This window comes from Aquarana catesbeiana, linkage group LG03 (genome assembly GCF_042186555.1).
Source record: "Aquarana catesbeiana isolate 2022-GZ linkage group LG03, ASM4218655v1, whole genome shotgun sequence".
Taxonomy (NCBI): domain Eukaryota; kingdom Metazoa; phylum Chordata; class Amphibia; order Anura; family Ranidae; genus Aquarana; species Aquarana catesbeiana.
In genome coordinates, this window is record NC_133326.1 from 599,688,825 (window position 1) to 599,714,467 (window position 25,643).

Genomic DNA, 25,643 nt, shown 5'->3' on the forward strand with positions numbered 1-25,643 from the left:
CGCAGCGCTCCACGCCTCTTTTCAACAAGTAGAAGGCGCACATTCTCGTTATCAGTTTTGGTCCAGAGTTTAAAGAATGTGGTCAGTGTAACTGAAAGACAACTCATTCAAGCACCACTGAGGAAAGAACCTTAAGTTTCTTTGGGCGCTTACTGCCTTGTGGTAAAGTTCTCAGGCCATAGGGTGCAAGTGCAGACGACATTTTACAAGGTAAGGGTGGCAAAGTCTTTGATTTATTTTCCCTTGCAAACTTGCTACAGAATTGCAAGTGGTTTGAGCTACAAAGTTAGAAGAATGAGCTTTCTGAAAGGGAAAAGCCATGTCGCAGCGCTCCACGCCTCTTTTCAACAAGTAGAAGGCGCACATTCTCGTTATCAGTTTTGGTCCAGAGTTTAAAGAATGTGGTCAGTGTAACTGAAAGACAACTCATTCAAGCACCACTGAGGAAAGAACCTTAAGTTTCTTTGGGCGCTTACTGCCTTGTGGTAAAGTTCTCAGGCCGTAGGGTGCAAGTGCAGACGACATTTTCCATTAAGAAAGGCAAAAAGCAAGAAAAAGCATGCTCCAGGTGAGGCTCGAACTCACAACCTCGGCATTGCTCAACAAGTACTGCCATATAAGTACCGCGCGCTGACCGATTGCGCCACTGGAGCGCGGGCGTCATCCGAAAGATCCATTATCCATCTCTCCTCGGTTTAAAACAGACCTCCAAGTGATCCAAAACCTAAAATCCTGCTTACCCCAGACAAAAGAGAATTGATTTTCTCTCATAGCAAGAAATGGTAGCTTATAAGTGCTCCTAGAAAAAAAACACTGCCAAAGCCACTTGACTGGAGCTCAAGGACAGTTTTTTAAAAATAAAAAGTAAAACTTTTTTGAAAGAAAAAATGATATTGCAACTGCTATTGTGACGTGTTAGGAATATATTCATGCAAAAGTTACTAAAAGTTACTAAAAGGTCCACTGTAAACCAAGAAGTGGAAGGTAATACCAAATACCAAGTACCTTTGGACCAAAGTCAGTTTGTGCGTAAACCCAGATAAAACACAAGAGTTGTTAATACATTTAAAATGCCACTATCCAGACACTGTGTTGAGCATTTTAATGCTCTATTTGGCAGAAAAGCTGCGGATTCACATGAGATTCTGTTTCTGACTGTTTGCGGCAAGAAGACTTCTGAACATGTCCCAGAGCAGTGGCTATCAGTGCAAATCTCAAAAAATGCAACAACGCCATGTCATGTGAAGCAAAGGAGGCACACCTCTAAGGAGTGATGCTGATTGCTATTCATATATGTTGATACATCAGGAAAAACACGTCTTACCAACGCTACTTGTCAGGATGGCCTTTTTGCTTGAAGATTTTAGCCCACCGGATTTGCATGCCACAATGGGATGTCAGGAGAACGTCGGACAAAATGCAAAGCTCCTTCCTAATAAAAGCAGCTTTTCCTTTGTGGGGAGTTGAAGACATTGTTTGGCTGAAACATTGCAGGAGATTTGGTATTGGACAAGAGGACTTGTAGCCATCTTGCAGAAGATTCTGTTCAGCTGATAGCATGATGCTCAACTAATTGTGAGTTCTACTAATAAGAGGCACACATATTAATTAAGGCATCAGGAAAGGGAACTTCTAAAGATTTAGACAGAGCCAAGCAAGTTCTCGAGCACCCCAGATGGGACTCGAACCCACAATCCCTGGCTTAGGAGGCCAGTGCCTTATCCATTAGGCCACTGGGGCTTGCACTGGATGCATGCACACCCTTTTTTTTTCATTCATAAGTCATCCGTTCTCTTACTTTACAAGGTAAGGGTGGCAAAGTCTTTGATTTATTTTCCCTTGCAAACTTGCTACAGAATTGCAAGTGGTTTGAGCTACAAAGTTAGAAGAATGAGCTTTCTGAAAGGGAAAAGCCATGTCGCAGCGCTCCACGCCTCTTTTCAACAAGTAGAAGGCGCACATTCTCGTTATCAGTTTTGGTCCAGAGTTTAAAGAATGTGGTCAGTGTAACTGAAAGACAACTCATTCAAGCACCACTGAGGAAAGAACCTTAAGTTTCTTTGGGCGCTTACTGCCTTGTGGTAAAGTTCTCAGGCCATAGGGTGCAAGTGCAGACGACATTTTACAAGGTAAGGGTGGCAAAGTCTTTGATTTATTTTCCCTTGCAAACTTGCTACAGAATTGCAAGTGGTTTGAGCTACAAAGTTAGAAGAATGAGCTTTCTGAAAGGGAAAAGCCATGTCGCAGCGCTCCACGCCTCTTTTCAACAAGTAGAAGGCGCACATTCTCGTTATCAGTTTTGGTCCAGAGTTTAAAGAATGTGGTCAGTGTAACTGAAAGACAACTCATTCAAGCACCACTGAGGAAAGAACCTTAAGTTTCTTTGGGCGCTTACTGCCTTGTGGTAAAGTTCTCAGGCCGTAGGGTGCAAGTGCAGACGACATTTTCCATTAAGAAAGGCAAAAAGCAAGAAAAAGCATGCTCCAGGTGAGGCTCGAACTCACAACCTCGGCATTGCTCAACAAGTACTGCCATATAAGTACCGCGCGCTGACCGATTGCGCCACTGGAGCGCGGGCGTCATCCGAAAGATCCATTATCCATCTCTCCTCGGTTTAAAACAGACCTCCAAGTGATCCAAAACCTAAAATCCTGCTTACCCCAGACAAAAGAGAATTGATTTTCTCTCATAGCAAGAAATGGTAGCTTATAAGTGCTCCTAGAAAAAAAACACTGCCAAAGCCACTTGACTGGAGCTCAAGGACAGTTTTTTAAAAATAAAAAGTAAAACTTTTTTGAAAGAAAAAATGATATTGCAACTGCTATTGTGACGTGTTAGGAATATATTCATGCAAAAGTTACTAAAAGTTACTAAAAGGTCCACTGTAAACCAAGAAGTGGAAGGTAATACCAAATACCAAGTACCTTTGGACCAAAGTCAGTTTGTGCGTAAACCCAGATAAAACACAAGAGTTGTTAATACATTTAAAATGCCACTATCCAGACACTGTGTTGAGCATTTTAATGCTCTATTTGGCAGAAAAGCTGCGGATTCACATGAGATTCTGTTTCTGACTGTTTGCGGCAAGAAGACTTCTGAACATGTCCCAGAGCAGTGGCTATCAGTGCAAATCTCAAAAAATGCAACAACGCCATGTCATGTGAAGCAAAGGAGGCACACCTCTAAGGAGTGATGCTGATTGCTATTCATATATGTTGATACATCAGGAAAAACACGTCTTACCAACGCTACTTGTCAGGATGGCCTTTTTGCTTGAAGATTTTAGCCCACCGGATTTGCATGCCACAATGGGATGTCAGGAGAACGTCGGACAAAATGCAAAGCTCCTTCCTAATAAAAGCAGCTTTTCCTTTGTGGGGAGTTGAAGACATTGTTTGGCTGAAACATTGCAGGAGATTTGGTATTGGACGAGAGGACTTGTAGCCATCTTGCAGAAGATTCTGTTCAGCTGATAGCATGATGCTCAACTAATTGTGAGTTCTACTAATAAGAGGCACACATATTAATTAAGGCATCAGGAAAGGGAACTTCTAAAGATTTAGACAGAGCCAAGCAAGTTCTCGAGCACCCCAGATGGGACTCGAACCCACAATCCCTGGCTTAGGAGGCCAGTGCCTTATCCATTAGGCCACTGGGGCTTGCACTGGATGCATGCACACCCTTTTTTTTTCATTCATAAGTCATCCGTTCTCTTACTTTACAAGGTAAGGGTGGCAAAGTCTTTGATTTATTTTCCCTTGCAAACTTGCTACAGAATTGCAAGTGGTTTGAGCTACAAAGTTAGAAGAATGAGCTTTCTGAAAGGGAAAAGCCATGTCGCAGCGCTCCACGCCTCTTTTCAACAAGTAGAAGGCGCACATTCTCGTTATCAGTTTTGGTCCAGAGTTTAAAGAATGTGGTCAGTGTAACTGAAAGACAACTCATTCAAGCACCACTGAGGAAAGAACCTTAAGTTTCTTTGGGCGCTTACTGCCTTGTGGTAAAGTTCTCAGGCCGTAGGGTGCAAGTGCAGACGACATTTTACAAGGTAAGGGTGGCAAAGTCTTTGATTTATTTTCCCTTGCAAACTTGCTACAGAATTGCAAGTGGTTTGAGCTACAAAGTTAGAAGAATGAGCTTTCTGAAAGGGAAAAGCCATGTCGCAGCGCTCCACGCCTCTTTTCAACAAGTAGAAGGCGCACATTCTCGTTATCAGTTTTGGTCCAGAGTTTAAAGAATGTGGTCAGTGTAACTGAAAGACAACTCATTCAAGCACCACTGAGGAAAGAACCTTAAGTTTCTTTGGGCGCTTACTGCCTTGTGGTAAAGTTCTCAGGCCGTAGGGTGCAAGTGCAGACGACATTTTCCATTAAGAAAGGCAAAAAGCAAGAAAAAGCATGCTCCAGGTGAGGCTCGAACTCACAACCTCGGCATTGCTCAACAAGTACTGCCATATAAGTACCGCGCGCTGACCGATTGCGCCACTGGAGCGCGGGCGTCATCCGAAAGATCCATTATCCATCTCTCCTCGGTTTAAAACAGACCTCCAAGTGATCCAAAACCTAAAATCCTGCTTACCCCAGACAAAAGAGAATTGATTTTCTCTCATAGCAAGAAATGGTAGCTTATAAGTGCTCCTAGAAAAAAAACACTGCCAAAGCCACTTGACTGGAGCTCAAGGACAGTTTTTTAAAAATAAAAAGTAAAACTTTTTTGAAAGAAAAAATGATATTGCAACTGCTATTGTGACGTGTTAGGAATATATTCATGCAAAAGTTACTAAAAGTTACTAAAAGGTCCACTGTAAACCAAGAAGTGGAAGGTAATACCAAATACCAAGTACCTTTGGACCAAAGTCAGTTTGTGCGTAAACCCAGATAAAACACAAGAGTTGTTAATACATTTAAAATGCCACTATCCAGACACTGTGTTGAGCATTTTAATGCTCTATTTGGCAGAAAAGCTGCGGATTCACATGAGATTCTGTTTCTGACTGTTTGCGGCAAGAAGACTTCTGAACAGAGTTTAAAGAATGTGGTCAGTGTAACTGAAAGACAACTCATTCAAGCACCACTGAGGAAAGAACCTTAAGTTTCTTTGGGCGCTTACTGCCTTGTGGTAAAGTTCTCAGGCCGTAGGGTGCAAGTGCAGACGACATTTTACAAGGTAAGGGTGGCAAAGTCTTTGATTTATTTTCCCTTGCAAACTTGCTACAGAATTGCAAGTGGTTTGAGCTACAAAGTTAGAAGAATGAGCTTTCTGAAAGGGAAAAGCCATGTCGCAGCGCTCCACGCCTCTTTTCAACAAGTAGAAGGCGCACATTCTCGTTATCAGTTTTGGTCCAGAGTTTAAAGAATGTGGTCAGTGTAACTGAAAGACAACTCATTCAAGCACCACTGAGGAAAGAACCTTAAGTTTCTTTGGGCGCTTACTGCCTTGTGGTAAAGTTCTCAGGCCGTAGGGTGCAAGTGCAGACGACATTTTCCATTAAGAAAGGCAAAAAGCAAGAAAAAGCATGCTCCAGGTGAGGCTCGAACTCACAACCTCGGCATTGCTCAACAAGTACTGCCATATAAGTACCGCGCGCTGACCGATTGCGCCACTGGAGCGCGGGCGTCATCCGAAAGATCCATTATCCATCTCTCCTCGGTTTAAAACAGACCTCCAAGTGATCCAAAACCTAAAATCCTGCTTACCCCAGACAAAAGAGAATTGATTTTCTCTCATAGCAAGAAATGGTAGCTTATAAGTGCTCCTAGAAAAAAAACACTGCCAAAGCCACTTGACTGGAGCTCAAGGACAGTTTTTTAAAAATAAAAAGTAAAACTTTTTTGAAAGAAAAAATGATATTGCAACTGCTATTGTGACGTGTTAGGAATATATTCATGCCAAAGTTACTAAAAGTTACTAAAAGGTCCACTGTAAACCAAGAAGTGGAAGGTAATACCAAATACCAAGTACCTTTGGACCAAAGTCAGTTTGTGCGTAAACCCAGATAAAACACAAGAGTTGTTAATACATTTAAAATGCCACTATCCAGACACTGTGTTGAGCATTTTAATGCTCTATTTGGCAGAAAAGCTGCGGATTCACATGAGATTCTGTTTCTGACTGTTTGCGGCAAGAAGACTTCTGAACATGTCCCAGAGCAGTGGCTATCAGTGCAAATCTCAAAAAATGCAACAACGCCATGTCATGTGAAGCAAAGGAGGCACACCTCTAAGGAGTGATGCTGATTGCTATTCATATATGTTGATACATCAGGAAAAACACGTCTTACCAACGCTACTTGTCAGGATGGCCTTTTTGCTTGAAGATTTTAGCCCACCGGATTTGCATGCCACAATGGGATGTCAGGAGAACGTCGGACAAAATGCAAAGCTCCTTCCTAATAAAAGCAGCTTTTCCTTTGTGGGGAGTTGAAGACATTGTTTGGCAGAAACATTGCAGGAGATTTGGTATTGGACAAGAGGACTTGTAGCCATCTTGCAGAAGATTCTGTTCAGCTGATAGCATGATGCTCAACTAATTGTGAGTTCTTCTAGTAAGAGGCACACATATTAATTAAGGCATCAGGAAAGGGAACTTCTAAAGATTTTATTTGAAAGCCTTGCTTTAGACAGAGCCAAGCAAGTTCTCGAGCACCCCAGATGGGACTCGAACCCACAATCCCTGGCTTAGGAGGCCAGTGCCTTATCCATTAGGCCACTGGGGCTTGCACTGGATGCATGCAAACCCTTTTTTTTTCATTCATAAGTCATCCGTTCTCTTACTTTACAAGGTAAGGGTGGCAAAGTCTTTGATTTATTTTCCCTTGCAAACTTGCTACAGAATTGCAAGTGGTTTGAGCTACAAAGTTAGAAGAATGAGCTTTCTGAAAGGGAAAAGCCATGTCGCAGCGCTCCACGCCTCTTTTCAACAAGTAGAAGGCGCACATTCTCGTTATCAGTTTTGGTCCAGAGTTTAAAGAATGTGGTCAGTGTAACTGAAAGACAACTCATTCAAGCACCACTGAGGAAAGAACCTTAAGTTTCTTTGGGCGCTTACTGCCTTGTGGTAAAGTTCTCAGGCCGTAGGGTGCAAGTGCAGACGACATTTTCCATTAAGAAAGGCAAAAAGCAAGAAAAAGCATGCTCCAGGTGAGGCTCGAACTCACAACCTCGGCATTGCTCAACAAGTACTGCCATATAAGTACCGCGCGCTGACCGATTGCGCCACTGGAGCGCGGGCATCATCCGAAAGATCCATTATCCATCTCTCCTCGGTTTAAAACAGACCTCCAAGTGATCCAAAACCTAAAATCCTGCTTACCCCAGACAAAAGAGAATTGATTTTCTCTCATAGCAAGAAATGGTAGCTTATAAGTGCTCCTAGAAAAAAAACACTGCCAAAGCCACTTGACTGGAGCTCAAGGACAGTTTTTTAAAAATAAAAAGTAAAACTTTTTTGAAAGAAAAAATGATATTGCAACTGCTATGAAAAGTTACTAAAAGGTCCACTGTAAACCAAGAAGTGGAAGGTAATACCAAATACCAAGTACCTTTGGACCAAAGTCAGTTTGTGCGTAAACCCAGATAAAACACAAGAGTTGTTAATACATTTAAAATGCCACTATCCAGACACTGTGTTGAGCATTTTAATGCTCTATTTGGCAGAAAAGCTGCGGATTCACATGAGATTCTGTTTCTGACTGTTTGCGGCAAGAAGACTTCTGAACATGTCCCAGAGCAGTGGCTATCAGTGCAAATCTCAAAAAATGCAACAACGCCATGTCATGTGAAGCAAAGGAGGCACACCTCTAAGGAGTGATGCTGATTGCTATTCATATATGTTGATACATCAGGAAAAACACGTCTTACCAACGCTACTTGTCAGGATGGCCTTTTTGCTTGAAGATTTTAGCCCACCGGATTTGCATGCCACAATGGGATGTCAGGAGAACGTCGGACAAAATGCAAAGCTCCTTCCTAATAAAAGCAGCTTTTCCTTTGTGGGGAGTTGAAGACATTGTTTGGCTGAAACATTGCAGGAGATTTGGACTTGTAGCCATCTTGCAGAAGATTCTGTTCAGCTGATAGCATGATGCTCAACTAATTTTGAGTTCTACTAATAAGAGGCACACATATTAATTAAGGCATCAGGAAAGGTAACTTCTAAAGATTTTATTTGAAAGCCTTGCTTTAGACAGAGCCAAGCAAGTTCTCGAGCACCCCAGATGGGACTCGAACCCACAATCCCTGGCTTAGGAGGCCAGTGCCTTATCCATTAGGCCACTGGGGCTTGCACTGGACACATGCAAACCCTTTTTTTTTCATTCATAGGTCATCCGTTCTCTTACTTTACAAGGTAAGGGTGGCAAAGTCTTTGATTTATTTTCCCTTGCAAACTTGCTACAGAATTGCAAGCGGTTTGAGCTACAAAGTTAGAAGAATGAGCTTTCTGAAAGGGAAAAGCCATGTCGCAGCGCTCCACGCCTCTTTTCAACAAGTAGAAGGCGCACATTCTCGTTATCAGTTTTGGTCCAGAGTTTAAAGAATGTGGTCAGTGTAACTGAAAGACAACTCATTCAAGCACCACTGAGGAAAGAACCTTAAGTTTCTTTGGGCGCTTACTGCCTTGTGGTAAAGTTCTCAGGCCGTAGGGTGCAAGTGCAGACGACATTTTCCATTAAGAAAGGCAAAAAGCAAGAAAAAGCATGCTCCAGGTGAGGCTCGAACTCACAACCTCGGCATTGCTCAACAAGTACTGCCATATAAGTACCGCGCGCTGACCGATTGCGCCACTGGAGCGCGGGCGTCATCCGAAAGATCCATTATCCATCTCTCCTCGGTTTAAAACAGACCTCCAAGTGATCCAAAACCTAAAATCCTGCTTACCCCAGACAAAAGAGAATTGATTTTCTCTCATAGCAAGAAATGGTAGCTTATAAGTGCTCCTAGAAAAAAAACACTGCCAAAGCCACTTGACTGGAGCTCAAGGACAGTTTTTTAAAAATAAAAAGTAAAACTTTTTTGAAAGAAAAAATGATATTGCAACTGCTATTGTGACGTGTTAGGAATATATTCATGCCAAAGTTACTAAAAGTTACTAAAAGGTCCACTGTAAACCAAGAAGTGGAAGGTAATACCAAATACCAAGTACCTTTGGACCAAAGTCAGTTTGTGCGTAAACCCAGATAAAACACAAGAGTTGTTAATACATTTAAAATGCCACTATCCAGACACTGTGTTGAGCATTTTAATGCTCTATTTGGCAGAAAAGCTGCGGATTCACATGAGATTCTGTTTCTGACTGTTTGCGGCAAGAAGACTTCTGAACATGTCCCAGAGCAGTGGCTATCAGTGCAAATCTCAAAAAATGCAACAACGCCATGTCATGTGAAGCAAAGGAGGCACACCTCTAAGGAGTGATGCTGATTGCTATTCATATATGTTGATACATCAGGAAAAACACGTCTTACCAACGCTACTTGTCAGGATGGCCTTTTTGCTTGAAGATTTTAGCCCACCGGATTTGCATGCCACAATGGGATGTCAGGAGAACGTCGGACAAAATGCAAAGCTCCTTCCTAATAAAAGCAGCTTTTCCTTTGTGGGGAGTTGAAGACATTGTTTGGCAGAAACATTGCAGGAGATTTGGTATTGGACAAGAGGACTTGTAGCCATCTTGCAGAAGATTCTGTTCAGCTGATAGCATGATGCTCAACTAATTGTGAGTTCTACTAGTAAGAGGCACACATATTAAGGCATCAGGAAAGGGAACTTCTAAAGATTTTATTTGAAAGCCTTGCTTTAGACAGAGCCAAGCAAGTTCTCGAGCACCCCAGATGGGACTCGAACCCACAATCCCTGGCTTAGGAGGCCAGTGCCTTATCCATTAGGCCACTGGGGCTTGCACTGGATGCATGCACACCCTTTTTTTTTCATTCATAAGTCATCCGTTCTCTTACTTTACAAGGTAAGGGTGGCAAAGTCTTTGATTTATTTTCCCTTGCAAACTTGCTACAGAATTGCAAGTGGTTTGAGCTACAAAGTTAGAAGAATGAGCTTTCTGAAAGGGAAAAGCCATGTCGCAGCGCTCCACGCCTCTTTTCAACAAGTAGAAGGCGCACATTCTCGTTATCAGTTTTGGTCCAGAGTTTAAAGAATGTGGTCAGTGTAACTGAAAGACAACTCATTCAAGCACCACTGAGGAAAGAACCTTAAGTTTCTTTGGGCGCTTACTGCCTTGTGGTAAAGTTCTCAGGCCGTAGGGTGCAAGTGCAGACGACATTTTACAAGGTAAGGGTGGCAAAGTCTTTGATTTATTTTCCCTTGCAAACTTGCTACAGAATTGCAAGTGGTTTGAGCTACAAAGTTAGAAGAATGAGCTTTCTGAAAGGGAAAAGCCATGTCGCAGCGCTCCACGCCTCTTTTCAACAAGTAGAAGGCGCACATTCTCGTTATCAGTTTTGGTCCAGAGTTTAAAGAATGTGGTCAGTGTAACTGAAAGACAACTCATTCAAGCACCACTGAGGAAAGAACCTTAAGTTTCTTTGGGCGCTTACTGCCTTGTGGTAAAGTTCTCAGGCCGTAGGGTGCAAGTGCAGACGACATTTTCCATTAAGAAAGGCAAAAAGCAAGAAAAAGCATACTCCAGGTGAGGCTCGAACTCACAACCTCGGCATTGCTCAACAAGTACTGCCATATAAGTACCGCGCGCTGACCGATTGCGCCACTGGAGCGCGGGCGTCATCCGAAAGATCCATTATCCATCTCTCCTCGGTTTAAAACAGACCTCCAAGTGATCCAAAACCTAAAATCCTGCTTACCCCAGACAAAAGAGAATTGATTTTCTCTCATAGCAAGAAATGGTAGCTTATAAGTGCTCCTAGAAAAAAAACACTGCCAAAGCCACTTGACTGGAGCTCAAGGACAGTTTTTTAAAAATAAAAAGTAAAACTTTTTTGAAAGAAAAAATGATATTGCAACTGCTATTGTGACGTGTTAGGAATATATTCATGCCAAAGTTACTAAAAGTTACTAAAAGGTCCACTGTAAACCAAGAAGTGGAAGGTAATACCAAATACCAAGTACCTTTGGACCAAAGTCAGTTTGTGCGTAAACCCAGATAAAACACAAGAGTTGTTAATACATTTAAAATGCCACTATCCAGACACTGTGTTGAGCATTTTAATGCTCTATTTGGCAGAAAAGCTGCGGATTCACATGAGATTCTGTTTCTGACTGTTTGCGGCAAGAAGACTTCTGAACATGTCCCAAAGCAGTGGCTATCAGTGCAAATCTCAAAAAATGCAACAACGCCATGTCATGTGAAGCAAAGGAGGCACACCTCTAAGGAGTGATGCTGATTGCTATTCATATATGTTGATACATCAGGAAAAACACGTCTTACCAACGCTACTTGTCAGGATGGCCTTTTTGCTTGAAGATTTTAGCCCACCGGATTTGCATGCCACAATGGGATGTCAGGAGAACGTCGGACAAAATGCAAAGCTCCTTCCTAATAAAAGCAGCTTTTCCTTTGTGGGGAGTTGAAGACATTGTTTGGCAGAAACATTGCAGGAGATTTGGTATTGGACAAGAGGACTTGTAGCCATCTTGCAGAAGATTCTGTTCAGCTGATAGCATGATGCTCAACTAATTGTGAGTTCTACTAGTAAGAGGCACACATATTAATTAAGGCATCAGGAAAGGGAACTTCTAAAGATTTTATTTGAAAGCCTTGCTTTAGACAGAGCCAAGCAAGTTCTCGAGCACCCCAGATGGGACTCGAACCCACAATCCCTGGCTTAGGAGGCCAGTGCCTTATCCATTAGGCCACTGGGGCTTGCACTGGATGCATGCACACCCTTTTTTTTTCATTCATAAGTCATCCGTTCTCTTACTTTACAAGGTAAGGGTGGCAAAGTCTTTGATTTATTTTCCCTTGCAAACTTGCTACAGAATTGCAAGTGGTTTGAGCTACAAAGTTAGAAGAATGAGCTTTCTGAAAGGGAAAAGCCATGTCGCAGCGCTCCACGCCTCTTTTCAACAAGTAGAAGGCGCACATTCTCGTTATCAGTTTTGGTCCAGAGTTTAAAGAATGTGGTCAGTGTAACTGAAAGACAACTCATTCAAGCACCACTGAGGAAAGAACCTTAAGTTTCTTTGGGCGCTTACTGCCTTGTGGTAAAGTTCTCAGGCCATAGGGTGCAAGTGCAGACGACATTTTACAAGGTAAGGGTGGCAAAGTCTTTGATTTATTTTCCCTTGCAAACTTGCTACAGAATTGCAAGTGGTTTGAGCTACAAAGTTAGAAGAATGAGCTTTCTGAAAGGGAAAAGCCATGTCGCAGCGCTCCACGCCTCTTTTCAACAAGTAGAAGGCGCACATTCTCGTTATCAGTTTTGGTCCAGAGTTTAAAGAATGTGGTCAGTGTAACTGAAAGACAACTCATTCAAGCACCACTGAGGAAAGAACCTTAAGTTTCTTTGGGCGCTTACTGCCTTGTGGTAAAGTTCTCAGGCCGTAGGGTGCAAGTGCAGACGACATTTTCCATTAAGAAAGGCAAAAAGCAAGAAAAAGCATGCTCCAGGTGAGGCTCGAACTCACAACCTCGGCATTGCTCAACAAGTACTGCCATATAAGTACCGCGCGCTGACCGATTGCGCCACTGGAGCGCGGGCGTCATCCGAAAGATCCATTATCCATCTCTCCTCGGTTTAAAACAGACCTCCAAGTGATCCAAAACCTAAAATCCTGCTTACCCCAGACAAAAGAGAATTGATTTTCTCTCATAGCAAGAAATGGTAGCTTATAAGTGCTCCTAGAAAAAAAACACTGCCAAAGCCACTTGACTGGAGCTCAAGGACAGTTTTTTAAAAATAAAAAGTAAAACTTTTTTGAAAGAAAAAATGATATTGCAACTGCTATTGTGACGTGTTAGGAATATATTCATGCAAAAGTTACTAAAAGTTACTAAAAGGTCCACTGTAAACCAAGAAGTGGAAGGTAATACCAAATACCAAGTACCTTTGGACCAAAGTCAGTTTGTGCGTAAACCCAGATAAAACACAAGAGTTGTTAATACATTTAAAATGCCACTATCCAGACACTGTGTTGAGCATTTTAATGCTCTATTTGGCAGAAAAGCTGCGGATTCACATGAGATTCTGTTTCTGACTGTTTGCGGCAAGAAGACTTCTGAACATGTCCCAGAGCAGTGGCTATCAGTGCAAATCTCAAAAAATGCAACAACGCCATGTCATGTGAAGCAAAGGAGGCACACCTCTAAGGAGTGATGCTGATTGCTATTCATATATGTTGATACATCAGGAAAAACACGTCTTACCAACGCTACTTGTCAGGATGGCCTTTTTGCTTGAAGATTTTAGCCCACCGGATTTGCATGCCACAATGGGATGTCAGGAGAACGTCGGACAAAATGCAAAGCTCCTTCCTAATAAAAGCAGCTTTTCCTTTGTGGGGAGTTGAAGACATTGTTTGGCTGAAACATTGCAGGAGATTTGGTATTGGACAAGAGGACTTGTAGCCATCTTGCAGAAGATTCTGTTCAGCTGATAGCATGATGCTCAACTAATTGTGAGTTCTACTAATAAGAGGCACACATATTAATTAAGGCATCAGGAAAGGGAACTTCTAAAGATTTAGACAGAGCCAAGCAAGTTCTCGAGCACCCCAGATGGGACTCGAACCCACAATCCCTGGCTTAGGAGGCCAGTGCCTTATCCATTAGGCCACTGGGGCTTGCACTGGATGCATGCACACCCTTTTTTTTTCATTCATAAGTCATCCGTTCTCTTACTTTACAAGGTAAGGGTGGCAAAGTCTTTGATTTATTTTCCCTTGCAAACTTGCTACAGAATTGCAAGTGGTTTGAGCTACAAAGTTAGAAGAATGAGCTTTCTGAAAGGGAAAAGCCATGTCGCAGCGCTCCACGCCTCTTTTCAACAAGTAGAAGGCGCACATTCTCGTTATCAGTTTTGGTCCAGAGTTTAAAGAATGTGGTCAGTGTAACTGAAAGACAACCCATTCAAGCACCACTGAGGAAAGAACCTTAAGTTTCTTTGGGCGCTTACTGCCTTGTGGTAAAGTTCTCAGGCCATAGGGTGCAAGTGCAGACGACATTTTACAAGGTAAGGGTGGCAAAGTCTTTGATTTATTTTCCCTTGCAAACTTGCTACAGAATTGCAAGTGGTTTGAGCTACAAAGTTAGAAGAATGAGCTTTCTGAAAGGGAAAAGCCATGTCGCAGCGCTCCACGCCTCTTTTCAACAAGTAGAAGGCGCACATTCTCGTTATCAGTTTTGGTCCAGAGTTTAAAGAATGTGGTCAGTGTAACTGAAAGACAACTCATTCAAGCACCACTGAGGAAAGAACCTTAAGTTTCTTTGGGCGCTTACTGCCTTGTGGTAAAGTTCTCAGGCCGTAGGGTGCAAGTGCAGACGACATTTTCCATTAAGAAAGGCAAAAAGCAAGAAAAAGCATGCTCCAGGTGAGGCTCGAACTCACAACCTCGGCATTGCTCAACAAGTACTGCCATATAAGTACCGCGCGCTGACCGATTGCGCCACTGGAGCGCGGGCGTCATCCGAAAGATCCATTATCCATCTCTCCTCGGTTTAAAACAGACCTCCAAGTGATCCAAAACCTAAAATCCTGCTTACCCCAGACAAAAGAGAATTGATTTTCTCTCATAGCAAGAAATGGTAGCTTATAAGTGCTCCTAGAAAAAAAACACTGCCAAAGCCACTTGACTGGAGCTCAAGGACAGTTTTTTAAAAATAAAAAGTAAAACTTTTTTGAAAGAAAAAATGATATTGCAACTGCTATTGTGACGTGTTAGGAATATATTCATGCAAAAGTTACTAAAAGTTACTAAAAGGTCCACTGTAAACCAAGAAGTGGAAGGTAATACCAAATACCAAGTACCTTTGGACCAAAGTCAGTTTGTGCGTAAACCCAGATAAAACACAAGAGTTGTTAATACATTTAAAATGCCACTATCCAGACACTGTGTTGAGCATTTTAATGCTCTATTTGGCAGAAAAGCTGCGGATTCACATGAGATTCTGTTTCTGACTGTTTGCGGCAAGAAGACTTCTGAACATGTCCCAGAGCAGTGGCTATCAGTGCAAATCTCAAAAAATGCAACAACGCCATGTCATGTGAAGCAAAGGAGGCACACCTCTAAGGAGTGATGCTGATTGCTATTCATATATGTTGATACATCAGGAAAAACACGTCTTACCAACGCTACTTGTCAGGATGGCCTTTTTGCTTGAAGATTTTAGCCCACCGGATTTGCATGCCACAATGGGATGTCAGGAGAACGTCGGACAAAATGCAAAGCTCCTTCCTAATAAAAGCAGCTTTTCCTTTGTGGGGAGTTGAAGACATTGTTTGGCTGAAACATTGCAGGAGATTTGGTATTGGACGAGAGGACTTGTAGCCATCTTGCAGAAGATTCTGTTCAGCTGATAGCATGATGCTCAACTAATTGTGAGTTCTACTAATAAGAGGCACACATATTAATTAAGGCATCAGGAAAGGGAACTTCTAAAGATTTAGACAGAGCCAAGCAAGTTCTCGAGCACCCCAGATGGGACTCGAACCCACAATCCCTGGCTTAGGAGGCCAGTGCCTTATCCATTAGGCCACTGGGGCTTGCACTGGATGCATGCACACCCTTTTTTTTTCATTCATAAGTCATCCGTTCTCTTACTTTACAAGGTAAGGGTGGCAAAGTCTTTGATTTATTTTCCCTTGCAAACTTGCTACAGAATTGCAAGTGGTTTGAGCTACAAAGTTAGAAGAATGAGCTTTCTGAAAGGGAAAAGCCATGTCGCAGCGCTCCACGCCTCTTTTCAACAAGTAGAAGGCGCACATTCTCGTTATCAGTTTTGGTCCAGAGTTTAAAGAATGTGGTCAGTGTAACTGAAAGACAACTCATTCAAGCACCACTGAGGAAAGAACCTTAAGTTTCTTTGGGCGCTTACTGCCTTGTGGTAAAGTTCTCAGGCCGTAGGGTGCAAGTGCAGACGACATTTTACAAGGTAAGGGTGGCAAAGTCTTTGATTTATTTTCCCTTGCAAACTTGCTACAGAATTGCAAGTGGTTTGAGCTACAAAGTTAGAAGAATGAGCTTTCTGAAAGGGAAAAGCCATGTCGCAGCGCTCCACGCCTCTTTTCAACAAGTAGAAGGCGCACATTCTCGTTATCAGTTTTGGTCCAGAGTTTAAAGAATGTGGTCAGTGTAACTGAAAGACAACTCATTCAAGCACCACTGAGGAAAGAACCTTAAGTTTCTTTGGGCGCTTACTGCCTTGTGGTAAAGTTCTCAGGCCGTAGGGTGCAAGTGCAGACGACATTTTCCATTAAGAAAGGCAAAAAGCAAGAAAAAGCATGCTCCAGGTGAGGCTCGAACTCACAACCTCGGCATTGCTCAACAAGTACTGCCATATAAGTACCGCGCGCTGACCGATTGCGCCACTGGAGCGCGGGCGTCATCCGAAAGATCCATTATCCATCTCTCCTCGGTTTAAAACAGACCTCCAAGTGATCCAAAACCTAAAATCCTGCTTACCCCAGACAAAAGAGAATTGATTTTCTCTCATAGCAAGAAATGGTAGCTTATAAGTGCTCCTAGAAAAAAAACACTGCCAAAGCCACTTGACTGGAGCTCAAGGACAGTTTTTTAAAAATAAAAAGTAAAACTTTTTTGAAAGAAAAAATGATATTGCAACTGCTATTGTGACGTGTTAGGAATATATTCATGCCAAAGTTACTAAAAGTTACTAAAAGGTCCACTGTAAACCAAGAAGTGGAAGGTAATACCAAATACCAAGTACCTTTGGACCAAAGTCAGTTTGTGCGTAAACCCAGATAAAACACAAGAGTTGTTAATACATTTAAAATGCCACTATCCAGACACTGTGTTGAGCATTTTAATGCTCTATTTGGCAGAAAAGCTGCGGATTCACATGAGATTCTGTTTCTGACTGTTTGCGGCAAGAAGACTTCTGAACATGTCCCAGAGCAGTGGCTATCAGTGCAAATCTCAAAAAATGCAACAACGCCATGTCATGTGAAGCAAAGGAGGCACACCTCTAAGGAGTGATGCTGATTGCTATTCATATATGTTGATACATCAGGAAAAACACGTCTTACCAACGCTACTTGTCAGGATGGCCTTTTTGCTTGAAGATTTTAGCCCACCGGATTTGCATGCCACAATGGGATGTCAGGAGAACGTCGGACAAAATGCAAAGCTCCTTCCTAATAAAAGCAGCTTTTCCTTTGTGGGGAGTTGAAGACATTGTTTGGCTGAAACATTGCAGGAGATTTGGACTTGTAGCCATCTTGCAGAAGATTCTGTTCAGCTGATAGCATGATGCTCAACTAATTTTGAGTTCTACTAATAAGAGGCACACATATTAATTAAGGCATCAGGAAAGGTAACTTCTAAAGATTTTATTTGAAAGCCTTGCTTTAGACAGAGCCAAGCAAGTTCTCGAGCACCCCAGATGGGACTCGAACCCACAATCCCTGGCTTAGGAGGCCAGTGCCTTATCCATTAGGCCACTGGGGCTTGCACTGGACACATGCAAACCCTTTTTTTTTCATTCATAAGTCATCCGTTCTCTTACTTTACAAGGTAAGGGTGGCAAAGTCTTTGATTTATTTTCCCTTGCAAACTTGCTACAGAATTGCAAGCGGTTTGAGCTACAAAGTTAGAAGAATGAGCTTTCTGAAAGGGAAAAGCCATGTCGCAGCGCTCCACGCCTCTTTTCAACAAGTAGAAGGCGCACATTCTCGTTATCAGTTTTGGTCCAGAGTTTAAAGAATGTGGTCAGTGTAACTGAAAGACAACTCATTCAAGCACCACTGAGGAAAGAACCTTAAGTTTCTTTGGGCGCTTACTGCCTTGTGGTAAAGTTCTCAGGCCGTAGGGTGCAAGTGCAGACGACATTTTCCATTAAGAAAGGCAAAAAGCAAGAAAAAGCATGCTCCAGGTGAGGCTCGAACTCACAACCTCGGCATTGCTCAACAAGTACTGCCATATAAGTACCGCGCGCTGACCGATTGCGCCACTGGAGCGCGGGCATCATCCGAAAGATCCATTATCCATCTCTCCTCGGTTTAAAACAGACCTCCAAGTGATCCAAAACCTAAAATCCTGCTTACCCCAGACAAAAGAGAATTGATTTTCTCTCATAGCAAGAAATGGTAGCTTATAAGTGCTCCTAGAAAAAAAACACTGCCAAAGCCACTTGACTGGAGCTCAAGGACAGTTTTTTAAAAATAAAAAGTAAAACTTTTTTGAAAGAAAAAATGATATTGCAACTGCTATTGTGACGTGTTAGGAATATATTCATGCAAAAGTTACTAAAAGTTACTAAAAGGTCCACTGTAAACCAAGAAGTGGAAGGTAATACCAAATACCAAGTACCTTTGGACCAAAGTCAGTTTGTGCGTAAACCCAGATAAAACACAAGAGTTGTTAATACATTTAAAATGCCACTATCCAGACACTGTGTTGAGCATTTTAATGCTCTATTTGGCAGAAAAGCTGCGGATTCACATGAGATTCTGTTTCTGACTGTTTGCGGCAAGAAGACTTCTGAACATGTCCCAGAGCAGTGGCTATCAGTGCAAATCTCAAAAAATGCAACAACGCCATGTCATGTGAAGCAAAGGAGGCACACCTCTAAGGAGTGATGCTGATTGCTATTCATATATGTTGATACATCAGGAAAAACACGTCTTACCAACGCTACTTGTCAGGATGGCCTTTTTGCTTGAAGATTTTAGCCCACCGGATTTGCATGCCACAATGGGATGTCAGGAGAACGTCGGACAAAATGCAAAGCTCCTTCCTAATAAAAGCAGCTTTTCCTTTGTGGGGAGTTGAAGACATTGTTTGGCAGAAACATTGCAGGAGATTTGGTATTGGACAAGAGGACTTGTAGCCATCTTGCAGAAGATTCTGTTCAGCTGATAGCATGATGCTCAACTAATTGTGAGTTCTACTAGTAAGAGGCACACATATTAATTAAGGCATCAGGAAAGGGAACTTCTAAAGATTTTATTTGAAAGCCTTGCTTTAGACAGAGCCAAGCAAGTTCTCGAGCACCCCAGATGGGACTCGAACCCACAATCCCTGGCTTAGGAGGCCAGTGCCTTATCCATTAGGCCACTGGGGCTTGCACTGGATGCATGCACACCCTTTTTTTTTCATTCATAAGTCATCCGTTCTCTTACTTTACAAGGTAAGGGTGGCAAAGTCTTTGATTTATTTTCCCTTGCAAACTTGCTACAGAATTGCAAGTGGTTTGAGCTACAAAGTTAGAAGAATGAGCTTTCTGAAAGGGAAAAGCCATGTCGCAGCGCTCCACGCCTCTTTTCAACAAGTAGAAGGCGCACATTCTCGTTATCAGTTTTGGTCCAGAGTTTAAAGAATGTGGTCAGTGTAACTGAAAGACAACTCATTCAAGCACCACTGAGGAAAGAACCTTAAGTTTCTTTGGGCGCTTACTGCCTTGTGGTAAAGTTCTCAGGCCGTAGGGTGCAAGTGCAGACGACATTTTACAAGGTAAGGGTGGCAAAGTCTTTGATTTATTTTCCCTTGCAAACTTGCTACAGAATTGCAAGTGGTTTGAGCTACAAAGTTAGAAGAATGAGCTTTCTGAAAGGGAAAAGCCATGTCGCAGCGCTCCACGCCTCTTTTCAACAAGTAGAAGGCGCACATTCTCGTTATCAGTTTTGGTCCAGAGTTTAAAGAATGTGGTCAGTGTAACTGAAAGACAACTCATTCAAGCACCACTGAGGAAAGAACCTTAAGTTTCTTTGGGCGCTTACTGCCTTGTGGTAAAGTTCTCAGGCCGTAGGGTGCAAGTGCAGACGACATTTTCCATTAAGAAAGGCAAAAAGCAAGAAAAAGCATGCTCCAGGTGAGGCTCGAACTCACAACCTCGGCATTGCTCAACAAGTACTGCCATATAAGTACCGCGCGCTGACCGATTGCGCCACTGGAGCGCGGGCGTCATCCGAAAGATCCATTATCCATCTCTCCTCGGTTTAAAACAGACCTCCAAGTGATCCAAAACCTAAAATCCTGCTTACCCCAGACAAAAGAGAATTGATTTTCTCTCATAGCAAGAAATGGTAGCTTATAAGTGCTCCTAGAAAAAAAACACTGCCAAAGCCACTTGACTGGAGCTCAAGGACAGTTTTTTAAAAATAAAAAGTAAAACTTTTTTGAAAGAAAAAATGATATTGCAACTGCTATTGTGACGTGTTAGGAATATATTCATGCCAAAGTTACTAAAAGTTACTAAAAGGTCCACTGTAAACCAAGAAGTGGAAGGTAATACCAAATACCAAGTACCTTTGGACCAAAGTCAGTTTGTGCGTAAACCCAGATAAAACACAAGAGTTGTTAATACATTTAAAATGCCACTATCCAGACACTGTGTTGAGCATTTTAATGCTCTATTTGGCAGAAAAGCTGCGGATTCACATGAGATTCTGTTTCTGACTGTTTGCGGCAAGAAGACTTCTGAACATGTCCCAGAGCAGTGGCTATCAGTGCAAATCTCAAAAAATGCAACAACGCCATGTCATGTGAAGCAAAGGAGGCACACCTCTAAGGAGTGATGCTGATTGCTATTCATATATGTTGATACATCAGGAAAAACACGTCTTACCAACGCTACTTGTCAGGATGGCCTTTTTGCTTGAAGATTTTAGCCCACCGGATTTGCATGCCACAATGGGATGTCAGGAGAACGTCGGACAAAATGCAAAGCTCCTTCCTAATAAAAGCAGCTTTTCCTTTGTGGGGAGTTGAAGACATTGTTTGGCTGAAACATTGCAGGAGATTTGGACTTGTAGCCATCTTGCAGAAGATTCTGTTCAGCTGATAGCATGATGCTCAACTAATTTTGAGTTCTACTAATAAGAGGCACACATATTAATTAAGGCATCAGGAAAGGTAACTTCTAAAGATTTTATTTGAAAGCCTTGCTTTAGACAGAGCCAAGCAAGTTCTCGAGCACCCCAGATGGGACTCGAACCCACAATCCCTGGCTTAGGAGGCCAGTGCCTTATCCATTAGGCCACTGGGGCTTGCACTGGACACATGCAAACCCTTTTTTTTTCATTCATAAGTCATCCGTTCTCTTACTTTACAAGGTAAGGGTGGCAAAGTCTTTGATTTATTTTCCCTTGCAAACTTGCTACAGAATTGCAAGCGGTTTGAGCTACAAAGTTAGAAGAATGAGCTTTCTGAAAGGGAAAAGCCATGTCGCAGCGCTCCACGCCTCTTTTCAACAAGTAGAAGGCGCACATTCTCGTTATCAGTTTTGGTCCAGAGTTTAAAGAATGTGGTCAGTGTAACTGAAAGACAACTCATTCAAGCACCACTGAGGAAAGAACCTTAAGTTTCTTTGGGCGCTTACTGCCTTGTGGTAAAGTTCTCAGGCCGTAGGGTGCAAGTGCAGACGACATTTTCCATTAAGAAAGGCAAAAAGCAAGAAAAAGCATGCTCCAGGTAAGGCTCGAACTCACAACCTCGGCATTGCTCAACAAGTACTGCCATATAAGTACCGCGCGCTGACCGATTGCGCCACTGGAGCGCGGGCATCATCCGAAAGATCCATTATCCATCTCTCCTCGGTTTAAAACAGACCTCCAAGTGATCCAAAACCTAAAATCCTGCTTACCCCAGACAAAAGAGAATTGATTTTCTCTCATAGCAAGAAATGGTAGCTTATAAGTGCTCCTAGAAAAAAAACACTGCCAAAGCCACTTGACTGGAGCTCAAGGACAGTTTTTTAAAAATAAAAAGTAAAACTTTTTTGAAAGAAAAAATGATATTGCAACTGCTATTGTGACGTGTTAGGAATATATTCATGCAAAAGTTACTAAAAGTTACTAAAAGGTCCACTGTAAACCAAGAAGTGGAAGGTAATACCAAATACCAAGTACCTTTGGACCAAAGTCAGTTTGTGCGTAAACCCAGATAAAACACAAGAGTTGTTAATACATTTAAAATGCCACTATCCAGACACTGTGTTGAGCATTTTAATGCTCTATTTGGCAGAAAAGCTGCGGATTCACATGAGATTCTGTTTCTGACTGTTTGCGGCAAGAAGACTTCTGAACATGTCCCAGAGCAGTGGCTATCAGTGCAAATCTCAAAAAATGCAACAACGCCATGTCATGTGAAGCAAAGGAGGCACACCTCTAAGGAGTGATGCTGATTGCTATTCATATATGTTGATACATCAGGAAAAACACGTCTTACCAACGCTACTTGTCAGGATGGCCTTTTTGCTTGAAGATTTTAGCCCACCGGATTTGCATGCCACAATGGGATGTCAGGAGAACGTCGGACAAAATGCAAAGCTCCTTCCTAATAAAAGCAGCTTTTCCTTTGTGGGGAGTTGAAGACATTGTTTGGCAGAAACATTGCAGGAGATTTGGTATTGGACAAGAGGACTTGTAGCCATCTTGCAGAAGATTCTGTTCAGCTGATAGCATGATGCTCAACTAATTGTGAGTTCTACTAGTAAGAGGCACACATATTAATTAAGGCATCAGGAAAGGGAACTTCTAAAGATTTTATTTGAAAGCCTTGCTTTAGACAGAGCCAAGCAAGTTCTCGAGCACCCCAGATGGGACTCGAACCCACAATCCCTGGCTTAGGAGGCCAGTGCCTTATCCATCCATAAGCAGCTTTTCCTTTGTGGGGAGTTGAAGACATTGTTTGGCTGAAACATTGCAGGAGATTTGGTATTGGACAAGAGGACTTGTAGCCATCTTGCAGAAGATTCTGTTCAGCTGATAGCATGATGCTCAACTAATTGTGAGTTCTACTAATAAGAGGCACACATATTAATTAAGGCATCAGGAAAGGGAACTTCTAAAGATTTAGACAGAGCCAAGCAAGTTCTCGAGCACCCCAGATGGGACTCGAACCCACAATCCCTGGCTTAGGAGGCCAGTGCCTTATCCATTAGGCCACTGGGGCTTGCACTGGATGCATGCACACCCTTTTTTTTTCATTCAGAAGTCATCCGTTCTCTTACTTTACAAGGTAAGGGTGGCAAAGTCTTTGATTTATTTTCCCTTGCAAACTTGCTACAGAATTGCAAGTGGTTTGAGCTACAAAGTTAGAAGAATGAGCTTTCTGAAAGGGAAAAGCCATGTCGCAGCGCTCCACGCCTCTTTTCAACAAGTAGAAGGCGCACATTCTCGTTATCAGTTTTGGTCCAGAGTTTAAAGAATGTGGTCAGTGTAACTGAAAGACAACTCATTCAAGCACCACTGAGGAAAGAACCTTAAGTTTCTTTGGGCGCTTACTGCCTTGTGGTAAAGTTCTCAGGCCGTAGGGTGCAAGTGCAGACGACATTTTACAAGGTAAGGGTGGCAAAGTCTTTGATTTATTTTCCCTTGCAAACTTGCTACAGAATTGCAAGTGGTTTGAGCTACAAAGTTAGAAGAATGAGCTTTCTGAAAGGGAAAAGCCATGTCGCAGCGCTCCACGCCTCTTTTCAACAAGTAGAAGGCGCACATTCTCGTTATCAGTTTTGGTCCAGAGTTTAAAGAATGTGGTCAGTGTAACTGAAAGACAACTCATTCAAGCACCACTGAGGAAAGAACCTTAAGTTTCTTTGGGCGCTTACTGCCTTGTGGTAAAGTTCTCAGGCCGTAGGGTGCAAGTGCAGACGACATTTTCCATTAAGAAAGGCAAAAAGCAAGAAAAAGCATGCTCCAGGTGAGGCTCGAACTCACAACCTCGGCATTGCTCAACAAGTACTGCCATATAAGTACCGCGCGCTGACCGATTGCGCCACTGGAGCACGGGTGTCATCCGAAAGATCCATTATCCATCTCTCCTCGGTTTAAAACAGACCTCCAAGTGATCCAAAACCTAAAATCCTGCTTACCCCAGACAAAAGAGAATTGATTTTCTCTCATAGCAAGAAATGGTAGCTTATAAGTGCTCCTAGAAAAAAAACACTGCCAAAGCCACTTGACTGGAGCTCAAGGACAGTTTTTTAAAAATAAAAAGTAAAACTTTTTTGAAAGAAAAAATGATATTGCAACTGCTATTGTGACGTGTTAGGAATATATTCATGCCAAAGTTACTAAAAGTTACTAAAAGGTCCACTGTAAACCAAGAAGTGGAAGGTAATACCAAATACCAAGTACCTTTGGACCAAAGTCAGTTTGTGCGTAAACCCAGATAAAACACAAGAGTTGTTAATACATTTAAAATGCCACTATCCAGACACTGTGTTGAGCATTTTAATGCTCTATTTGGCAGAAAAGCTGCGGATTCACATGAGATTCTGTTTCTGACTGTTTGCGGCAAGAAGACTTCTGAACATGTCCCAGAGCAGTGGCTATCAGTGCAAATCTCAAAAAATGCAACAACGCCATGTCATGTGAAGCAAAGGAGGCACACCTCTAAGGAGTGATGCTGATTGCTATTCATATATGTTGATACATCAGGAAAAACACGTCTTACCAACGCTACTTGTCAGGATGGCCTTTTTGCTTGAAGATTTTAGCCCACCGGATTTGCATGCCACAATGGGATGTCAGGAGAACGTCGGACAAAATGCAAAGCTCCTTCCTAATAAAAGCAGCTTTTCCTTTGTGGGGAGTTGAAGACATTGTTTGGCTGAAACATTGCAGGAGATTTGGACTTGTAGCCATCTTGCAGAAGATTCTGTTCAGCTGATAGCATGATGCTCAACTAATTGTGAGTTCTACTAGTAAGAGGCACACATATTAATTAAGGCATCAGGAAAGGGAACTTCTAAAGATTTTATTTGAAAGCCTTGCTTTAGACAGAGCCAAGCAAGTTCTCGAGCACCCCAGATGGGACTCAAACCCACAATCCCTGGCTTAGGAGGCCAGTGCCTTATCCATTAGGCCACTGGGGCTTGCACTGGATGCATGCAAACCCTTTTTTTTTCATTCATAAGTCATCCGTTCTCTTACTTTACAAGGTAAGGGTGGCAAAGTCTTTGATTTATTTTCCCTTGCAAACTTGCTACAGAATTGCAAGTGGTTTGAGCTACAAAGTTAGAAGAATGAGCTTTCTGAAAGGGAAAAGCCATGTCGCAGCGCTCCACGCCTCTTTTCAACAAGTAGAAGGCGCACATTCTCGTTATCAGTTTTGGTCCAGAGTTTAAAGAATGTGGTCAGTGTAACTGAAAGACAACTCATTCAAGCACCACTGAGGAAAGAACCTTAAGTTTCTTTGGGCGCTTACTGCCTTGTGGTAAAGTTCTCAGGCCGTAGGGTGCAAGTGCAGACGACATTTTCCATTAAGAAAGGCAAAAAGCAAGAAAAAGCATGCTCCAGGTGAGGCTCGAACTCACAACCTCGGCATTGCTCAACAAGTACTGCCATATAAGTACCGCGCGCTGACCGATTGCGCCACTGGAGCGCGGGCATCATCCGAAAGATCCATTATCCATCTCTCCTCGGTTTAAAACAGACCTCCAAGTGATCCAAAACCTAAAATCCTGCTTACCCCAGACAAAAGAGAATTGATTTTCTCTCATAGCAAGAAATGGTAGCTTATAAGTGCTCCTAGAAAAAAAACACTGCCAAAGCCACT

The 25,643-nt window shown here is 42.5% G+C and overlaps 28 non-coding genes across 28 annotated transcripts; all 28 read right to left on the reverse strand.

Annotated features, from left to right (window-relative positions):
- Positions 1-560: 560 nt before the first annotated feature.
- Positions 561-653, reverse strand: TRNAI-UAU (transfer RNA isoleucine (anticodon UAU)). The gene is given in 2 exon segments: positions 561-596; positions 616-653. It is a non-coding gene; the product is annotated as a tRNA-Ile (tRNA).
- Positions 654-1,667: 1,014 nt separating this feature from the next.
- TRNAR-CCU (transfer RNA arginine (anticodon CCU)) lies at positions 1,668-1,740 on the reverse strand. Its single transcript has one exon. It is a non-coding gene; the product is annotated as a tRNA-Arg (tRNA).
- Positions 1,741-2,479: 739 nt separating this feature from the next.
- TRNAI-UAU (transfer RNA isoleucine (anticodon UAU)) lies at positions 2,480-2,572 on the reverse strand. Its single transcript is given in 2 exon segments — positions 2,480-2,515; positions 2,535-2,572. It is a non-coding gene; the product is annotated as a tRNA-Ile (tRNA).
- A 1,014-nt stretch (positions 2,573-3,586) lies between these two features.
- TRNAR-CCU (transfer RNA arginine (anticodon CCU)) lies at positions 3,587-3,659 on the reverse strand. Its single transcript has one exon. It is a non-coding gene; the product is annotated as a tRNA-Arg (tRNA).
- Positions 3,660-4,398: 739 nt separating this feature from the next.
- TRNAI-UAU (transfer RNA isoleucine (anticodon UAU)) lies at positions 4,399-4,491 on the reverse strand. The gene is given in 2 exon segments: positions 4,399-4,434; positions 4,454-4,491. It is a non-coding gene; the product is annotated as a tRNA-Ile (tRNA).
- Positions 4,492-5,516: 1,025 nt separating this feature from the next.
- On the reverse strand, positions 5,517-5,609 carry TRNAI-UAU (transfer RNA isoleucine (anticodon UAU)). The gene is given in 2 exon segments: positions 5,517-5,552; positions 5,572-5,609. It is a non-coding gene; the product is annotated as a tRNA-Ile (tRNA).
- Positions 5,610-6,642: 1,033 nt separating this feature from the next.
- TRNAR-CCU (transfer RNA arginine (anticodon CCU)) lies at positions 6,643-6,715 on the reverse strand. The gene has a single exon. It is a non-coding gene; the product is annotated as a tRNA-Arg (tRNA).
- Positions 6,716-7,131: 416 nt separating this feature from the next.
- On the reverse strand, positions 7,132-7,224 carry TRNAI-UAU (transfer RNA isoleucine (anticodon UAU)). The gene is given in 2 exon segments: positions 7,132-7,167; positions 7,187-7,224. It is a non-coding gene; the product is annotated as a tRNA-Ile (tRNA).
- Positions 7,225-8,207: 983 nt separating this feature from the next.
- On the reverse strand, positions 8,208-8,280 carry TRNAR-CCU (transfer RNA arginine (anticodon CCU)). The gene has a single exon. It is a non-coding gene; the product is annotated as a tRNA-Arg (tRNA).
- A 416-nt stretch (positions 8,281-8,696) lies between these two features.
- TRNAI-UAU (transfer RNA isoleucine (anticodon UAU)) lies at positions 8,697-8,789 on the reverse strand. Its single transcript is given in 2 exon segments — positions 8,697-8,732; positions 8,752-8,789. It is a non-coding gene; the product is annotated as a tRNA-Ile (tRNA).
- Positions 8,790-9,818: 1,029 nt separating this feature from the next.
- On the reverse strand, positions 9,819-9,891 carry TRNAR-CCU (transfer RNA arginine (anticodon CCU)). The gene has a single exon. It is a non-coding gene; the product is annotated as a tRNA-Arg (tRNA).
- A 739-nt stretch (positions 9,892-10,630) lies between these two features.
- Positions 10,631-10,723, reverse strand: TRNAI-UAU (transfer RNA isoleucine (anticodon UAU)). Its single transcript is given in 2 exon segments — positions 10,631-10,666; positions 10,686-10,723. It is a non-coding gene; the product is annotated as a tRNA-Ile (tRNA).
- Positions 10,724-11,756: 1,033 nt separating this feature from the next.
- Positions 11,757-11,829, reverse strand: TRNAR-CCU (transfer RNA arginine (anticodon CCU)). Its single transcript has one exon. It is a non-coding gene; the product is annotated as a tRNA-Arg (tRNA).
- Positions 11,830-12,568: 739 nt separating this feature from the next.
- Positions 12,569-12,661, reverse strand: TRNAI-UAU (transfer RNA isoleucine (anticodon UAU)). Its single transcript is given in 2 exon segments — positions 12,569-12,604; positions 12,624-12,661. It is a non-coding gene; the product is annotated as a tRNA-Ile (tRNA).
- A 1,014-nt stretch (positions 12,662-13,675) lies between these two features.
- On the reverse strand, positions 13,676-13,748 carry TRNAR-CCU (transfer RNA arginine (anticodon CCU)). Its single transcript has one exon. It is a non-coding gene; the product is annotated as a tRNA-Arg (tRNA).
- A 739-nt stretch (positions 13,749-14,487) lies between these two features.
- On the reverse strand, positions 14,488-14,580 carry TRNAI-UAU (transfer RNA isoleucine (anticodon UAU)). Its single transcript is given in 2 exon segments — positions 14,488-14,523; positions 14,543-14,580. It is a non-coding gene; the product is annotated as a tRNA-Ile (tRNA).
- Positions 14,581-15,594: 1,014 nt separating this feature from the next.
- TRNAR-CCU (transfer RNA arginine (anticodon CCU)) lies at positions 15,595-15,667 on the reverse strand. The gene has a single exon. It is a non-coding gene; the product is annotated as a tRNA-Arg (tRNA).
- Positions 15,668-16,406: 739 nt separating this feature from the next.
- On the reverse strand, positions 16,407-16,499 carry TRNAI-UAU (transfer RNA isoleucine (anticodon UAU)). The gene is given in 2 exon segments: positions 16,407-16,442; positions 16,462-16,499. It is a non-coding gene; the product is annotated as a tRNA-Ile (tRNA).
- A 1,019-nt stretch (positions 16,500-17,518) lies between these two features.
- Positions 17,519-17,591, reverse strand: TRNAR-CCU (transfer RNA arginine (anticodon CCU)). The gene has a single exon. It is a non-coding gene; the product is annotated as a tRNA-Arg (tRNA).
- Positions 17,592-18,007: 416 nt separating this feature from the next.
- On the reverse strand, positions 18,008-18,100 carry TRNAI-UAU (transfer RNA isoleucine (anticodon UAU)). Its single transcript is given in 2 exon segments — positions 18,008-18,043; positions 18,063-18,100. It is a non-coding gene; the product is annotated as a tRNA-Ile (tRNA).
- Positions 18,101-19,133: 1,033 nt separating this feature from the next.
- TRNAR-CCU (transfer RNA arginine (anticodon CCU)) lies at positions 19,134-19,206 on the reverse strand. The gene has a single exon. It is a non-coding gene; the product is annotated as a tRNA-Arg (tRNA).
- A 739-nt stretch (positions 19,207-19,945) lies between these two features.
- Positions 19,946-20,038, reverse strand: TRNAI-UAU (transfer RNA isoleucine (anticodon UAU)). The gene is given in 2 exon segments: positions 19,946-19,981; positions 20,001-20,038. It is a non-coding gene; the product is annotated as a tRNA-Ile (tRNA).
- Positions 20,039-21,057: 1,019 nt separating this feature from the next.
- Positions 21,058-21,130, reverse strand: TRNAR-CCU (transfer RNA arginine (anticodon CCU)). Its single transcript has one exon. It is a non-coding gene; the product is annotated as a tRNA-Arg (tRNA).
- Positions 21,131-21,546: 416 nt separating this feature from the next.
- On the reverse strand, positions 21,547-21,639 carry TRNAI-UAU (transfer RNA isoleucine (anticodon UAU)). The gene is given in 2 exon segments: positions 21,547-21,582; positions 21,602-21,639. It is a non-coding gene; the product is annotated as a tRNA-Ile (tRNA).
- Positions 21,640-22,963: 1,324 nt separating this feature from the next.
- TRNAR-CCU (transfer RNA arginine (anticodon CCU)) lies at positions 22,964-23,036 on the reverse strand. Its single transcript has one exon. It is a non-coding gene; the product is annotated as a tRNA-Arg (tRNA).
- Positions 23,037-23,775: 739 nt separating this feature from the next.
- Positions 23,776-23,868, reverse strand: TRNAI-UAU (transfer RNA isoleucine (anticodon UAU)). The gene is given in 2 exon segments: positions 23,776-23,811; positions 23,831-23,868. It is a non-coding gene; the product is annotated as a tRNA-Ile (tRNA).
- Positions 23,869-24,887: 1,019 nt separating this feature from the next.
- Positions 24,888-24,960, reverse strand: TRNAR-CCU (transfer RNA arginine (anticodon CCU)). Its single transcript has one exon. It is a non-coding gene; the product is annotated as a tRNA-Arg (tRNA).
- Positions 24,961-25,376: 416 nt separating this feature from the next.
- On the reverse strand, positions 25,377-25,469 carry TRNAI-UAU (transfer RNA isoleucine (anticodon UAU)). The gene is given in 2 exon segments: positions 25,377-25,412; positions 25,432-25,469. It is a non-coding gene; the product is annotated as a tRNA-Ile (tRNA).
- Between the last annotated feature and the right edge of the window lie 174 nt (positions 25,470-25,643).